Raw genomic sequence first — 17313 nt, forward strand, 5'->3', positions numbered from 1 at the left:
TCTGCCAAATCAATTTGGTTAGTTGGAGGCAAATTAATTTGTGGCTCTGATGTGAGCCCGTTCGTCCTGTCTTGCATTTCGTCTGAAGTATTCCCCATTGCATTTTCGGAACCGCCCGACGCGTTAACATTCGAATTTAAATTATCCCCTTGGTCCATGTTGCTTAGGTTGTCGGACCGCTTACTTTTAGTTTGGTTACGTGTCTGCATTAGTGCAATTTATAACCGGTATGCGACACACTAATCAAAATAAATGTGTCCCACAAAAATTACGACAGTCACACGAAAGATACCCAACCTAGTACGCACTTTTTCACACGAAAAACAAATTTTTATCTTAGATCGAAACAGTGGAATTTACAAGCGAGAATAAAAAACACACAGACATATAAAACACACAAGTATAAAAAACAAAACAAGACAAACAACGCAACGCCGATCAACAACGCCGTGAATCTTTTGAAAGTCTGCTCGGAAACAACACAGAAGTTGTTTGAGCGCTGTAGGGAAAAAAAATCAAGATTATAACACGCTCGCAATCTCACCTTTCAGAGATTCCAGAGTCTAGCGGAATCACAGAACAGGGTCGCCATGTGTAACGTTGTTACTTTAATTTGGTATGCTGAAATCGGTGCTGATTGACAATGAAAGTGGGTTAAAAGCCGTGATCTGTCTGGGGAGATTAACCGTGGATTACTGGGCAACTGTTTCATCAGATATTTAGTCTAGGTTTACCAAGCAGACAAAACCGGTAATATATATATATATAATTAGGAGAATTTAAATAAAAGGAAAGAAATCACTTTATATTTGGAAATTTATTTTAAGATTGTTCATTGAAATTTCAGCATATTATACGTGAGTTATAACTGAGCTGGTGCCTTATTTACGATTAAAAAAAAAAGTGAGATTGTAATTTTACGGAACACATAAAATATGGACCCAAGATTGGGAGACTGGATACAACACTGCATTCATAAAATAACACACGAAGAACATTGAAACATAAGCAAGAAGAAATTAACCACAACCAACAGATTCAGTTTTTACCCAAAGAAATTACGTTCATACCACAATCCTGTCCGTCATGTAATTACCACACACTGGTATACTAAATTCATATTAACTCTTTGTGAAGTCTTCGCAAAAAGAATAGCTGAGGGCTACTTTGATGATTTCACCACATGCTCCACGTGGTCAACTTGGTTTACACAAAGCGTACAACTCCACAATAATTTTGATAATTAAAATACATTAGATCGAAAAGCAATTGACAAAAGAAAAACCTTGAACTGGTTATTAACGTCTTACTATTAACCTGATGGGTCAAACAGTTATATAAGCACGTGGTAGTGGTCTCGCAAAGTACACCCCACGTGGGCTGAACATAAAGAAAAGTTGCTATATTGAAAATATAGTCAAGACGAGACGTTATAATCACACAAACATTCGCATTTAAGATTGATGAACTTAGTTAGAGTTACTGATCAACACGTGGTGCCACTTTACTCACAAAGTAGTAACAAAGCAACTACCGCAAAATAATCTGAATTTAACACGAGAATTACACTCCGCTGCACTTTAAAATAGCATTAGATATTTTAGAGCTAAACCTGAAATCAAGGTGATTAAATTTTCAGTTAGGCTGAACTTAAGAAATCCATTGTCCTACGGACTTAACAGACACGCGCTTAGCCGGAGATCTTACCACTTCAGACGCTCGCCACGGCCACACAGCAACTCCTTACTGCCGAGCGTACTTCCTGAGGGTGGCTCACAAAGACCAACGGAAGTGGCCAGAGGGGCAGCTTCCTATACCAACATGACAACGGACGGACAGGACCATACTAAGGATAGAAACCTCTTTGCTTTTAGGAAGCGTAGCTACCTGTTCCGACGTTGTTCCTACTGTTCTCTAGCAGACAGCCTTGTCTGCTACCCTCAAGCATGCAACTAGAAATACATATGCTCATTCATCCTCTCACACAAAAGGGAAGGGGGATGACAGTATCTTATCATATACAGTATATAAAAGAAAGCGGATGTAGGTTCCGTATGAGACTGTGTGACATGAATTACATATAAGAATTACATATAAACTGTGCTTTAAAGTGTAGTAGTGTGACAGATCGTTCTTGTTTATGCGTAAAAGTAACACGTTCCACTGCTCAGTCTCCTCCCAGATAGTCAGAAACGCCACAGTACATTTAGAAGAGGAATTTATTCCATAAATGGCAACAGATTTAAGAAATTAAACATGAAAGGAATCCAACAGAGACCTTTCAAGTCTTGTCTATTTGAAAACTTTGTCAAAAGGCGAAACCATCTACTATCTCACATCGTGCTCCGTTGTTTCCTATTATTCCTTCTAAATTAAAAGAATTTGCTGCTGTTGATCTCTTGGGATCCCTTGTCAGAACATCGAATGGATTTTCGTACGTTCTAGTCGCTGTTGAACTTACTTCAAAAATTGTTTCTTTCACTCCGTTATGTAAAGCCACTGGACGGTCTGTATCCAACGCCTTTGTTAAAAATTTCTTACGTGAAGTTGGACACGTTAGTAAAGTCATTTCAGATAACGGACCGCAATTCAGATCTGCTGTTTGGTCACGCATGCTTTGGAATCATAAAATCAAACCTGTTTTTATTTCATTGTATTCACCACATTGTAACCTGTCTGAATGGATTATGAAAGAAATCAATAAGCTTTGCAGACTTTATTGTCACAGAAAGCATCAGCATTGGGACAGATATTTACACTTATTTCAAAATGTGCTGAATGAAATGCCTCATGATTCCACTGCTTTACCACCTACTCTTGTACTGAAGAATGTAGAACCTCCGAACAGAATCAGAGTGCTTGTACCTTTCCCGAATACATGTAAACTTCGACACAAAGACATAATTGATTTGGCTCTTGAAATATAAAATCTGCAGCAGACAAAAGGAGAAAACTACACGGTAAAGCAAATGCAAAGAAATTATGTATTGGTCAGAAAGTTCTCATTAAAGCTCATTCATTGTCACATAAGAAGAAACACTTGAGTCACAAATTCTTTCTAGTTTACAATGGACCTTACAGAATCCGACGTATACCACATGATAATTGCGTTCAAGTTGAAACTCTGCGTACTAGGAAGAGTAAAGGTTTACAACACATTTCAGATGTAAAACCATTTATTGCTTTTTAACTTAGTCTTCGCAATTTTCACTTCACGCTACTTGTACAATTTGTCACACTGAGAAACTGTTAACATGCAACAATGTTTGAAGTTAAATATCCAGTCAAGAACCAAGAGAACTTATTTAAACAGAAATTACGAATGCATTGTTATTGTGAACAGACGACACAGTGTTATTGTGTGTGCATTCTTGCTTGTTAGTTGCATGATTACATAACAACTATAAGGCTCACATACTTAGAACATTTACCAGTACTGCTAATGAGATTCTAATGCAACATTTTGGTTTACTTGAAAATACATTCCGGATTTAAAGTACTTTCTGAGAGATACCAGATGACACAGTGGTTAGTTTATGTGACAGCTACACGATTATATCACGACGTTATTAATGTGTGACACAATTTACATTGTTGCTTTTGCGGAGTATCTGTTTTATATCTGCACAGTTTTTCTGTATTATTCTGGAAAGTAAAACATGTTTTAGTAGTAACTTTCGTGGTATAGCTACAAGGAGACAGCCTTTTCTGTAGCACAACAATACGTTACAGCACAGTACTTTCTTCATCACGGCAATAAGCGTAATAAGTAGGATATCTATACGCAAAGCATTTCACTTTTGTTTATCATGAGGTCAGTACATTGACTTCTGCAGAACTTAGCTTTTGGAGGACGATAACTACGACACTTCCGCAGAGATTATCTTACAGCAAGACGCACATTTAGCGCTACAGGACACGTATTTGAGTGATTAATTTTGTACTAAAAACATTTATTTTCAAAGATATTTGAAGTACAATGATACAAAGGTTTTCCGTAATACATTTCATTCCATTCTTGTAATCTGTAACACCTGAGGGTAGAATTACGTTAATCCTCAGGGGGGTGCACGCTTACTTTGTGTATCATGTGTTTGGCAAGCACAAGGAGCCCTAGCTAATATGGTATTTGCTTATGCAACTTTACACATCGGTACCATATTTCTCTAACACATAAATTACACAGCTATCTGATCATTTAACAGAGAAACAAACATCTTTTTACTACGTCAGTGACACATGTTTACGCAATTACAGAGTTGGATTACTTCACACTTACGAAATTGTATTTTGTCTGTACTTTGTGCACTGTTCATATTTTTTTGGAACCAATGTGATACTATGAGAGCTTTGAATGATATATTTGGTATGGGATCACGATTTTTAAAGTACGTTTGAGGCAGATGACACTTTTGACATGAGCAGAGAATTTTTTTAGGTTTTGAAATTATTGGAGGAAGCTAGGACGATTTTGAGAATTGACTGAGATGTTATGATATTTTTACGACGACGATGTGTATTATGCTGTAAGATTTGGCTTCTACACATTTGCAACGCAAATTCTCGACCCGTGAAATTTTGTATATGAGACTGTCACTGTAGCGGAATCTGCTGTCGTAAATATTTCCGTAAGAAAGTTAAGTGACCACCTGCACGTAATGCGTCGTGGGCACGCAGCTGTGTCAGACGCCGGGAGAACAAGTCATTAGTGAGTGCCTCGTCAGAAGCACAGGTAGAGAAAAAGAAAGGGGAGGCCATTGTCCTCGCTATTGACATTTCCTTGTTGAAAGCATACTGTGGAGCTCGTGATATGATATTTACTAAAATGCCTAATGAAATGATATTTACTAAAATGCCTAATGAAATGATTAGAAACATTTTACATCTATTGTCTTTGTAGTTAAGAGATTGCTCATTTTGTTTAATATCTGGTTTCCAGCTGTGTTGCAGCATTAGTTTTATAAAATAAACTTAGATGCATCTCCTAATGTGAACACTTTCTGTCAACACATTTATTAAATAATTATTTTCTGATCCACATTCTTCGAAAATGGAGCTCTTGGAATGGAGAGAACAATAAGAAGGGAGTAATAACAATAACTGCATATATAATTTTCTTTTCAAGTACTTGGTAATTTTTTGTAGAATTACTTTTTATGGCGCACCACTTTAATTACTTAGACATTAAGATGTGAATATACATTTCCCTTATCTGCATTGTTGTTTTTACCGTAATATTTTGAAACGTCCCCTTAGAACAATTATACACGACTGTGCTGATAAACCTCTTACACTATTTGCTTTTCAAACAGCTGAGCAAAACTGAACGTACTCAAGCATTCACTAAAGTGACACACAATATTTTTAGCGCAACGCAATCTGACTATCAAAGATCCCTGCAAAAGAATGGCCCTGACTAACATTAACCTATACCTTTCACAAATCACTTACCTCACAAAAATCTCCGTTACTCGAACTACTGCAATACGGCGAGCGCCACTACTGCCAGCTAAATAAAAGATTCAAACTACTGAAGGCACTAACTACTGATAGGGATAGTTAGCAAATGAAAGATTTTAATAGAGAACAAACACTGTATTTACCTTAATATCATCAAAAGTCATAATATATGTAATTTCAAAACTCCGCCATTTCCTTCCACACATCCACCACTGCTGGCGGCTCACCTCTAACTGCGCAACGCTACGCTCTGTTCACATCCAGCTGCCGCTGCCCAACACTACAATGGCAGACAACAATGCAAACTAGCCACAGACTGCACACAGCACAGCCAGTGAGTTTCGTACAGAGCGCTACGTAACGTTGCCAATAAGAAAACATAAACAGCCTACTTACATAGCCTCCATGCTCCCCACAAAAAATTTTGCAAATTTTTTTGGCCAGTGGCCAATAATGATTTGATAAAATTTTTTATAATTACACTAACAAAGATATCCAATGCACACACTTATTGATACAATGTTGGTCAAAAGCTAAAATTTTCTCACAGTCCATAAAGACAGTCCTGATCATTCATCATAATAGTAATTACAGTTTTTTTCCCCAAGTCTCATTAGTAAAAAAAATTGCACACAGAAGTAGTGGATTTCCATGCAGTCTTGAAGAAGTAGTGGTGTCCTTCCAACGGAAAGACAGTGCTGACTCTTGACATGCTGACAGGTAATGGGCCACAATGGAGCAAACCCACAACAGAGTCATTCGAAGTTCTGACGAATATTGGTAGGTGGGTCATCACAGAGTAGACCCACTGTAGTCCTGGTAGAGATTGTGGTATTGGTGGGCCACCAGAGGTGCAGACCCACTGCAGTCCTTGTAGAAATTGTAGACAGGCCCACTATAGTCCTGGTAGAGATAGTGGTATTGGTTGGTCATCAAAGATGCAGACCCACTGTAGTCCTTGTAGAGACAGCCAGCAGCCATCTGTTGCGACTGTGCAGGTGCACAATCACTATCGAAGAGTCTTGCAGAGAAGATAGCAAGTCCATAAACCACCACTTATGCACTCACAAAGTTTGTGGAATTGTCCTTAGAACCAGCAATGCTGTTATCCAGTCCCTTGCTGAATTATTAACACACGTGCAAACACTATCAGTCCCTACTTCTCACATATTGTGCATTACTATGACCAACAGAAAAGTGTGCAGTGAAATGTAACTTACAAGTTACTTAATTAGATGAACTGGTGTCAATTACAATTTTATAACATAAAAATAAATTAACAAAGGTACAAAATACATCATTAAAACATAACAATACAGATAACATTTGTAGTAGTATGGGCTTTACAAAAGAATTGAACTAACATATACATCAGTGTTACAGGAATTATGACATAAGTAAATACATAAAAGATCAGAAGAACGTTTGAAACATCACCTTCACATGTGAGCAACCAAACAGTATAAATAATGTCTAAACATCTTTACAAAGTAAATAACAGAGTATTAGAAAATGTCTACAACATAGCTCTCATCAGCTAAACACATAAAGACAGGAAAAACACAAATACACAAGGGTACACAAACATATAGAGGGATGACACAAAAGGAAAGGACAGGGTTTGTTTTACTGCAGTATTTTCGTTCATCATTATTCCCAAAAAGTCCTATCTAAGCGTGCTTTCTGTATTCTGTTCACATCCTCTGTGAAAATAGTTTTACTCCACTGTACAGTATCCTTTTTTTTTGCCCAAACCATTTTCATATAGCTTCTCAATACATTTCTTCCAAGTCATCATAGTTAGTTTCTTATATAGTCTACCCCTCTTAAGCTAACTTAAATCTACTGAGCTCAGATGCTAAACTAAGGGACGAGGCAATGCAGAAGCATATAACAAATTAACACAAACAGCAATGCAAAAAAAATGGAAAATTGCAAAGCAAGCTACAGTAAATCTAAATTACCAAGCAATGCAACATTACAACTAATATGAGCCAATGTGCAGCAACAAGAAAAATAAGTCAGTAGTAAAATTAGCTTAACAGAGTAACACAATTTAAAATTCGGTAGCACTATGCCTGGCAAACAGCAGCAGCAACTTATATCTAAACATGACAAAGCTCAAGCAGAAAAAATATTACACTAAAATGGCCATGTCTAATACCTATGTCACATCTTAACACTAGAGTGATGCATCACGAGGACTTACACTAACAGATAAGTTACCAAATCGTAAAGAAATTATTTATGCAATTCCTGTGAAGGGAAATGTCTATTTATGTGCCCTCGTTTTCTTGGAAGTAGATCATAAATTTCTTATTGACTGGATCTGTAGGCATAAAATAACTATATTAGTACATATATTAAATTTTATTTTAACCAATGCTGCAGTGCAGCTAGAAACTAGATATTAAAGAAAATGAGCAAATACTGTATGTACAAAGGATGGCATGAAACATCATTCATTAGCCATATGGCATTTCATAACGCAGTAAAAATTCCCTCAATTCTAGAGAAAGACGCTTGTCATAATCAGGTGTGCAGATGTAAGCGTGTCCTGTTTGCGGTGCTTTCTACAAAGGTATGTCAAAAGCGAGTATAATGGCCTCCCTTTTTTTTCTTTTCTACCTGAGCGTCTGAAAAGGCTTGTTCTCCAGGTGTCTGATGCAGCTGTGTGCCCACGATGCACGTGCAGGTGGTCACTTAACTTTCTTACGGAAATATTTAAGACAGCAGCTTCCGCTACAGTGACAGTCACATATAAAAATATTTCACAGGTCAAGAATTTGCGTTGCAAATGTGTAGAAACAAAATACTATGAATATAACAGTGTCCAAAAAAATTTTCGCCGGCATTGTGATACATTCAACATCCTTTTTCACAAACTAGAGTCCCTAAACACTACTCATTATTCCTTACCTTATTACATATATACATATTCGTCGACACTTCTTCAATATTTCCTCACAATATATATGTAGCATAATCAAATAATTCATATAGCGTCAGCTTATTGATCATAAACATACCGTAACAGCATAATACACATAGTCATTGTAATAATAAAATCATAACACCTCAGTCAACTCTCAAAATCGTCGTAGCTTCCTCCAATAATTTCGAAACCTAAAAAAAAATCTCTCTGCTCATGTCAAAAGCGTCATCTGCCTCAAACGTACTTTAAAAATCATGATCCCATACCAAATACATCATTCAAAGCTCTCATAGTATCACAATGGTTCTGAAAAAATATGAACAGTTCACAAAGTACAGACAAAATACAATTTCGTAAGTGTGAAATTATCCAACGGTGTAATCACGTAAACATCTGTCACTGACGTAATAAAAAACATGTTTATCTCTCAGTTAAATGATCAGATAGCTGTGTAATTTGTGTTAGAGAAATATGGTACCGATGTGTTAAGTTGTATAAGCAAATACCATATTAGCTAGGGCTCCTTGTGCTTGCCTAACACATGGTACACAAAGTAGGCGTGTACCCCCCTGAGGATTAATGTAATTATACCCTCAGGTGTTACAGATTACAGCAATGGAATGAAATGTATCATGGAAAACTTTCTTTGTAATTCAAAAACCTTTAAAAATAAATGTGTTAAGTACAAAATTAATCACTCAAATACGTGTCCTGTAGCGCTAAATGTGCGTCTTGCTGTAAGATAGTCTCTGTGGAAGTGTCGTAGTTATCGTCCTCTGAAAGCTAAGTTCAGCAGAAGTCAATGTAGTTACCTCATGATAAACAAAAGTGAAATGCTTTGCGTATAGATATCTTAGTTATTACGCTTATTGTTGTGATGATGAAAGTACTGTGCTGTAACGTATTGTTGTGCTACAGAAAAGGCTGTCTCCTTGTAGCTATACCACAAAAGTAACTACTAAAACAAGTTTTACTTTCCAGAAGAATTCAGAAAAACTGTGCAGATATAAAACTGATACACCGCAAAAGCAACATTGTAAATTGTCACTCATTACTAGCATCGTGATATAATCGTGTAACTGTCACATAAACTAACCACTGGGTCATCTGGTATCTCACAGAAAGTACTTTAAATCCAGAACATATTTTCAAGTAAACCAAAATATTGCATTAGAATCTCATTAGCAGTACCAGATATAATGTTATTTTTCTCGGAGCCAGCCGGCGCACGTGTATGCCTGCGGTGCGAGTCATTGTCTGTCTCTTTGTTGCCGCCCGTCGTTACTGGGATTAGGAGGCCTAACTTCCACAAATTCGCCTTGCCGAGAGGGCCCAGCTCTGTTTAAAGCTCGCCAGTTCTGATGGAATTCAGGTCTGCCGTCTTGTCGGTAGTTTACACAGTTTCTTTTCGTGTCGGTCACATGGTGGAGAATTTCTCCCTGAATCGTAACTGCGCGCTGAACTGTTGCGTCTGAAATTATTCTGTCTCTCGTGATAATAATTGTTCTGGTTGCCAAATTGTCTGTTTCTATGAGTGTCTCTGTCATATTCATTACTACGGAAACGCGATCTCTCTCTGTAACTATTACTCTGCCAGTGGTTGTCATACGGGTGGTGTCTCTTTTGGTCACGATTTACGTGGTAAGAATAGAATTGTCGTGTCCAGTTATTGTTTCTATCGTCACGGAATTGTGACGGATGTGACCTGTAGTGATTGTTTTCCTGTTTTCCCATCCCGCGACTATCTGTGTCAATTTCTAATTCTTGTAAGAGTACCTGAAAAGCTTCAATGTCGTCTTTGCAACGTCCTGCCAAAATAATATGCCGTAAATGTTCAGGTAATTTGATTAAGCAAATGCGGATGTGTTCTGATGGGCTGTATGGGTTTGACAGGTACTGATTCTTGTGCAACATGTCTTCAAAATATGTGACAAGACTGGAAAATTCAGATTGTTCAAAGTGTTTCATCATCATGATGCTATGTTTTACTCGGTCTTGTGTAGCTTGTGACCAATATGCTGAGAGGAACGCATGGTAAAATTCTCCTTCACTATGACAATCGTGAATGACCGATTGCATTCTTACAGCTGGTTCATTCTCCAAGTAGCCACACATAAGTTCTAATCTGTGTTCTAATGACCAGTTGGGAGGAAAACAATGAGACAATTGATGGAGCCACGCTTGTGGATGAATGTCGTTGGCAGAATTCTGAAATGTTTTGAATTTACGTGTAGTAATGAACAGCTTATAGTCAAAGTCATTGTGTCGGCGAGTAGCATATCGGTCATTGTTACGTCGCTTCGGCGGTTCCATCTGAAATTTCGGTCCACATTGCCAATTCCTTTCATAATTACCGAAATGCCCTGTCTTATTATTTTGTGGCTTTTCCGTATTTCTAAGTTCCTCTTCCCGTGTTGGAGTGCGAGTGTCCTCTGAAATATGTAATTCTTGTATCACCTGCGTCAACTGATCTTGTACTTCCCGGATTTCTCTTTTGTACTGTGTATTGATTTGATTTTGATTTTGTTTGAATTTTCTTATTTGTTCATACTCTTCTGTGTCAGTAAAGGCTACAGGTCTTGTGTCATTCAGATCATCATCTACCTTTGTAGACAAGTTAGTGACCTGATCCGAAAGTTCGGCTACTTTCTCCGATAGTGAACACATTTCCTCAGTGTGTTTTTCTGAACCAAGTTTCAGAGTGTCCATTTGTGTTGAAATCGAATCTACTGTGTCCTTTAAGTTTTCCTGAGTTTTTCAAGTTGCGTAACCGAATCTGTAGATGCAACTGAGTCAATTTTAGCCCACAAGGTCTCATGATTTTCATGAACAATGGTTTGCAGTTCTTTAATGGCTGCTTCGTGATTCTGTAATGCATTTTCATGCCGCGAAAAAACAGGTTGAAAATGCTCACAAATTTGTGTTTTTACGTCATTACAGATTTTTTGACATTTCGGTTCGATGTTATGTAACTCAGTAGTTAAATCTTCACATGTTTGTTCAAGTGTGGTGTCTAACTTTTTAAGATTTTGTTCCACTGTGTCTAACATTTTAAGATTTTGTTCCACGTATCTAACTTTTTAAGATTTTATTGCACTGTGTCTAACTTTTTAAGCTTTTGCTGTGTTTGTCTCTGATTTTGTTCCATTTGTTTCTGATTTTGTTCAAGCGTTGTGTCTAACTTTTGTAGCCTTTGTCCCATTTGTTGCATTAACTGTAATAACAGTGCACTGGTGTCTGAAACATGTTAGACAGTGCTACTCGGCAACGTATTTGAACCGGCAATATTCGCAGTTTGAATAGCAGAAAATGTGTCTTGACTTATTTGAGAAAAGGGTGAGGACGCAAAACCTGAATCTACAGTATTTGCAAGATTGTGCCCTGTCATTTCGGATTCCTGAGGCGAGCTGTTGCCGACCGATCGATCGATAATGCTTCCCTGTTCACTAATTGTTTCACTGTCTACACCATTGTTTGCAGCCCGCTCCATTTCCCTATGAACAATTACCAAATTACTACTTTGAACATTAGTTAATTCTTTACTCGGTGGCGCTAACACACTGCTTTCGTCTTCACTGTAATTTCTCAGTTTACTTTGGAGCCTAGTATTACGTTTTTCACACGCCATTAATGTCCCAATATTTCACACGACAACACAGAAAAGCACAATTTTAAGAGCAAAAATAAGAGAACACATTAACATAGAACTGAAAATAATATCTAGTTAATTGTAGCTGCGAAATACTTGGTGCAAATCTACATGCATGCCACAACTGTTACACTGTACAACAATGAAAGACTGCAACTACAAAGGAGATTCTCTCTACAATTACGCAATAGCAATAAACAAAATCTACACTAATTACACAAACTACAAGAAAAAATCAGAAGATTCCAGTGAGGTATCCTCGGCTAAGGGTCGACATATGAAACGTCCTCTTAGAATTATTATACACGACTGTGCTGATAAACCTCTTACACTATTTGCTTTTCAAACAGTTGAGCAAAACTGAACGTACTCAAACATTCACTAAAGTGACACACAATATTTTTAGCGCAACGCAATCTGACTATCAAAGATCCCTGCAAAAAATGGCCCTGACTAACATTAATCTATACCTTTCACAAATCACTTACCTCACAAAAATCTCCGTTACTCGAACTACTGCAATACGGCGAGTGCCACTACTGCCAGCTAAATAAAAGATTCAAACTACTGAAGGCACTAACTACTGATAGGAATAGTTAGCAAATGAAAGACATTAATAGAGAACAAACAATGTATTTACCTTAATAGTCATAATATATATAGCAGTTCATGACAAATTACAAAACTCCACCATCTCTCTCCCCACATCCACCACAGCTGGCATAGAACCATTTAAATTAAAAAGTTCTCATTCAACAAAAACTCTATAATCAATTATTAAATAATAAGTACCCAAAATAAAAATTATAGTTCTAGAAAAAAATAAAGAAAACAACTATAAGAGCAAATAGAAAATAAATTCACAGATTAAGATGAAAAAGATTCCACAAAACAACATTTTTAATTAAAATACTTAAGCAACTTAAACAAAAAAATATTCACCCTTTAGACAGAATATTTAAAGGCAATCAATGTAAAAGTAAATGATGATATTCACGAAAATAACCAAGAGAACATGTATAAACACCGGAATAATAATTACCATGCTGAGAATAAGAATACATATATAAAGTATAAACAGCTCTAAAAAAAGACAAAAAATTTAAAGCAAAAATTCTAAAAGAAGATCAAGAAATAATTCTATTTAATAATCTAAGTTCACCTACCAAATTTAGAGAAGGAGGGGCAGCCATATTAGATGATCTCAAAAGAAATCATCATAAAGCCATTCTTGGTATCAAATTAATTATACCTTTGTTAATTAATAATCTTCGTCTACCTAAACGCTCATAAATAATATTAGATAAACAAAATAAACCAGAAGAACATAAACCATGACCAACCATTAAAGAAAGAGAACCTATACAACCTCATCAATTCATGGTTATCAAACCTCCAATAACCATTCTTATATGAGCAACAGAAGAATATGCAATTAAAGACTTTAAATCTACCTAACGAAAACAAATAAATCTAACAATAACCCCACCAGATAAACCTAAGGACAATCAAAATTAATTAAACTTTAAACCAAGATAAGAAATAACCTTCATAACCCGAAAAATACCATAACCACCTAACATTAATAAAACACAATTTTTCTACCTGTAATAGGAGCCTCAACATGAGCCTTAGGAAGCCATAAATGAACCAAAAATATTGGTATCTTAACTAAAAAAGCAAGAATTACAAATACTTAAAATATAAAATAATAAGAACCAAAATCATCCAATAAAGGAAAACATAAAATATAATAAAATCATAAACCCTAAATAAAAATAATAATAAAGGTAATCTAGCAACCAAAGTATAAAAAATTAAATAAACACCAGCCTGTAAACGTTCAGGCTGAAAACCTCAACCCAAAACCAAAAGCAAAGTAGGAACCAATCTAGCCTCAAAAAAAATATAAAAAGAAAGAAGACTCAATCTAGCAAATGAACAATAAAGCATAATCATCAAAATTAAGACCATAAAGACAAAAAAATTAGAATGATAAGAACTTAAATAAACAGAACCTCTAGCAGTAATTATTAAAGAACAAATCCAAAAACTAAGCAAAATCAAACTAAAGAAAAATAATCAATACCAAAATAATATCTAATTATATTTAAATCAGCATAATAATAAACACAAATTATAAAAACAAAACTAGACAGAAATATTAAAGAATGAACCAGCCATCAACAATTATTAACTAAACAGACAGGGATCAAGAAAATAGTTATAAATAAATATTTTAACATAAGGATAAACCAAAAGAATTTAAAAAATCATTACCATGAGAACGAATTATCGAAACTAAAATAGAAAAACCTAAAGCACCTTCACAAACAGAAAAAACCAAAAAAATAACAGGAAAAAAAATCATAATCAAACTCAATAAGAAAAATAATAATCAATATAAATAAGGAAAGAACATTATATTCTAATCTCAAAAGAACAGTTAATAAATGCTTACGTTTAGAAGAAAAAACATAAACACCAGGAAAATAAACCAATAAAGAAGTAAAGACAGAGAATATAAACATTAGTTTTAATAGTTTAAAAAAAACGCCGGTCTTGTAAACCGGAAATAAGTCCAGCCCCCACTTTTAAAACTTCAGAGGTGAAAAAGCTTCCAACATCGGTCCCCAAAACCGATATTTTAAATAAACTAACCCCTGAAATGACCAAAATTATAATTATATCACTATCAAACGTAATGAATATTAATTTTATTAAATTAAGACACCCAATATCAATAATAATTTTCATTATCCTACAAACTTTTCTAGGTGGACTAATAACAGGAACAATAATGGAAATATATTGATTATGGTATATTTTATTTTTAACATTTCTTGGTGGTATATTAGTTTTATTTATTTATATTACGAGAATTGCATCAAACGAAATATTTCAACCTAAATCAACTACCATAATTATTACCTTAACAATATGGATATTTATTATATCAACATTAATTATCTTAGATATAACAATATTTATAGACTATTTCAAAAATACTGAAACTATAAATATTGACAATTCAATCAATTATCAAGAAATAACAAAATCTTTAGAAAAACTATATAATAGACCAACATTTATTATTACAATAATAATAATAATTTATTTATTTTTAGCGCTATTAGCTAGTTGTTAAAATCACTAATATTAACCAGGGACCAATTCGTAAAATAAGGTAATTTACTAATGAATAAACCCTTACGATTAAGACATCCTTTAATTAAAATCATTAATAACTCTTTAGTTGATTTACCCGCACCAACAAATATTTCATTTTGATGAAATTTTGGATCGCTGCTAGGGTTATGCTTGGTAATTCAAATTGTAACTGGACTATTTTTAGCTATACATTATACATCAAATATTGAAATAGCATTTAGTAGTGTAGTGCACATCTGCCGAGACGTAAATAATGGTTTAATTATTCGAACCTTACATGCAAATGGAGCTTCTATATATTTTGTTTGTATTTATTTGCATGTAGGACGAGGGATTTACTATGGATCTTACATATACATACACACCTGAGTAATTGGAACAGTAATTTTATTCTTAGTTATAGCAACTGCATTTATAGGATACGTTTTACCTTGACGTCAAATATCATTTTGAGGTGCGACAGTAATTACTAATTTATTATCAGCAATCCCATATTTAGGAACAGATTTAGTTCAATGAGTGTCGGGAGGGTTTGCTGTTGATAACACAACATTAATTCGATTCTGTACATTCCATTTCGTACTACCATTTATTATTGCTGCAATGGCAGCAATGCATTTATTTTTTCTCACCAAACAGGGTGAAATAACCCCTTAGGACTAAATGGAAATATCGAAAAAATCCCATTTCACCCATACTTTACTTTCAAGGATTCTATTACATTTGTAATAATAACATCATTATTAATCATACTATGCTTGAGTAATCCCTACCTCCTAGGAGATCCAGATAATTTTGTACCTGCTAACCCGTTAGTAACCCTCGTTCATATTCAACCAGAATGATATTTCTTATTTGCATATGCAATTCTTCGATCAATTCCTAATCAGCTAGGAGGTGTTATTGCATTATTTCTATCAATTAGAATCTTAATAATTTTACCATTTTATAATAAAACACCATTCCGAGGTATTCAATTCTATCCTATTAATCAGATTTTATTCTGAATTATAGTACTTGTTGTATGCTTATTAACATGAATTGGTAAACGACCTGTTGAAGAACCTTATATTATAACAGGACAAATCTTAACAACTATTTACTTCACATACTTCTTAATTAATGTCCATGTTGCAAACGCATGAGATAAACTAATTAAGTAATAATAAGTTAATTATCTTAGGAAAAGCATATGTTTTGAAAACATAAAACTAGAAGTTTAACTCTTCTATTAACTTTTCTTAAAAATTTCACTAAATAAATGAGATAAATAAAATCTTTAAACCAACAAAGAAAATAAAAAATTCAAAGATAAAGGTAAAAAACTTTTTCAAGCTAAGTACATTAATTTATCATAACGCAAACGTGGCAATGTACCCCAAAATCAAATAAAACCAAAAGATATAACAGCAAGCTTAATAAAAAATATAAAAGAATAAAAATCACCTCCTAAAAAAATTAAAGCTAATAATATTCTTATAAAAACAATTCTAGTATACTCAGCTAAAAAAATTAAAGTAAACCCTCTCGCACCATATTCAATATTAAAACCTGAAACTAACTCAGATTCACCCTCGGCAAAATCGAAAGGGGTTCGGTTAGTTTCAGCTAAACAAGAAGCAAAACAAGCTAAAGCTAAAGGAAAAGAAATAATAATAAATCAACAATAAAGCTGATAATTTACAAAATCAGACATGTTAAAACTACCAATTAAAATAATTAAAGATAATAAAATTAAAGCCAAACTAACTTCATATGAAATTGTTTGAGCAACAGACCGAAGAGAACCTAATAAAGAATAATTTGAATTAGAAGACCAACCAGCAATTATAACAGTATAGACACCTAATCTAGTACAACATAAAAAAATAAAAATCCATAAGAAAAAGAACATATATAACTTAAATAAGGAAAAATTACTCAAACAGCTAAGGAATTTATTAAATTAAAAACAGGAGAAAAATAATAAAGTAAATAATTAGATATAATAGGAATTGGCTGCTGCTTACAAATTAACTTAATAGCATCACTAAAAGGTTGAGGAATTCCTACAAATCCTACTTTATTTGGACCCTTTCGAATTTGAATATAATCTAAA

The 17313-nt window shown here is 34.6% G+C and overlaps 2 long non-coding RNA genes across 2 annotated transcripts in view; both read left to right on the plus strand.

Moving 5' to 3' along the window:
- Positions 1-17313, plus strand: part of LOC126184848 (uncharacterized) — a 133728-nt gene that overhangs the window by 89065 nt on the left and 27350 nt on the right. The gene's annotated exons all lie outside the window — the stretch shown is intronic.
- LOC126184847 (uncharacterized) overlaps positions 1-17313 on the plus strand; it is a 41760-nt gene that overhangs the window by 23848 nt on the left and 599 nt on the right. The gene's annotated exons all lie outside the window — the stretch shown is intronic.

The sequence above is a fragment of the Schistocerca cancellata genome, chromosome 4 (genome assembly GCF_023864275.1).
Source record: "Schistocerca cancellata isolate TAMUIC-IGC-003103 chromosome 4, iqSchCanc2.1, whole genome shotgun sequence".
Lineage (NCBI taxonomy): Eukaryota > Metazoa > Arthropoda > Insecta > Orthoptera > Acrididae > Schistocerca > Schistocerca cancellata.